The sequence below is a fragment of the Mandrillus leucophaeus genome, unplaced genomic scaffold (genome assembly GCF_000951045.1).
Source record: "Mandrillus leucophaeus isolate KB7577 unplaced genomic scaffold, Mleu.le_1.0 Scaffold143, whole genome shotgun sequence".
Lineage (NCBI taxonomy): Eukaryota > Metazoa > Chordata > Mammalia > Primates > Cercopithecidae > Mandrillus > Mandrillus leucophaeus.
The window spans coordinates 5,076,628-5,077,849 of record NW_012101399.1 but is presented as its reverse complement, the minus strand read 5'-3'; the positions used below and the strand labels follow the sequence as shown (position 1 = coordinate 5,077,849).

The 1,222-nt window shown below is 40.2% G+C and overlaps 1 protein-coding gene across 1 annotated transcript in view; it reads left to right on the top strand.

Annotated features, from left to right (window-relative positions):
- Positions 1-1,222, top strand: part of WDR75 (WD repeat domain 75) — a 46,706-nt gene that overhangs the window by 15,300 nt on the left and 30,184 nt on the right. The gene's annotated exons all lie outside the window — the stretch shown is intronic.

Genomic DNA, 1,222 nt, shown 5'->3' with positions numbered 1-1,222 from the left:
ATGATCTCGGCTCACTGCAACCTCCGCCTCCTGGGTTCAAGTGATTATCCTGTCACAGCCTCCTGAGTAGCTAGGACTTCAGGCGTCTGCCACCACACCTGGCTAATTTTTGTATTTTTGTTAGAGATAAAGTTTCACCATGTTGGCCAGGCTGGTCTCAAACTCCTGACCTCAGGTGATCCACCCGCCTTAGCCTCCCAAAGTGCTGGGATTACAGGTGTGAGCCACCATGCCTGGAATTATTCCTAATAGAAAAAAATTCTAATCATTGTACTTTAAGCTTGAGAGTCTAGTTTTAGGATTTAAGACCTAAGTTCATCTTTTAATTTTCTATCATTGTTTTAATAGTATGATTATTCTTTCTACAGCCAAAGTAGAAGATATCATATTAATATACCCTTATCAGCTGAACAAAGTTACAGTTAACTTTCGTGGGGGAATGTTTCTTTTTAAAGAGTGTTAGGCTGGCGTGGTGACTCATGCCTGTAATCCCAGCACTTTGGGAGGCTGAGGCGAGTGGATCACCTGAGGTCAGGAGTTCGAGATCAGCCTGGCCAACATGGTGAAACCCCGTCTCTACTAAAAATACAAAAATTAGCCAGGCGTGGCAGTAGGCACCTGTAATCCCAGCTACTCGGGAGGCTGAGGCAGGAGAATCACTTGAACTCGGGAGGCGGAGGTTGCAGTGAGCCGAGATTGCGCCATTGCACTCCAGCCTGGCGGATAAGAGCAAGACTTTGTCTCAAAAAAAAAAAAAAAAAACAAAAAACTCATTGACTATTTTTATGACTGTTTATCTTCTTTTTGAAATACCAGGGAGTATATGTTGCTGCAGTACGGGAATTTTACTTGTCTGTTTATTTTTTCAAAAAGAAAACAACATCAAGGTAAGAATTATTTTTTATTAGCTTTATTTTATTTCCTCAAGGGTTCATTATAATTTCTTCCTTGTACCTATAATCCAGAGCTATTCCTACTTTTATATTACAAGAGAGTGTAAGACTGTGAAGTATAGAGGTATCGTTTTTAACCATACTGTCACGAAAACCTAGGAAGCTTTTTCTAGCCAAAAGCCCTATACACCTAAATTCTAGTCTGCATTCTTGGAGTCAGAGTTGGATGTAGTATGACAGAGTTTCACCACATGATTCTCATTGCCATTTTATGAATGTAGGACTGAATATAGGCTTTGGGATATGTAAATTTTAATTGGATCGGATTT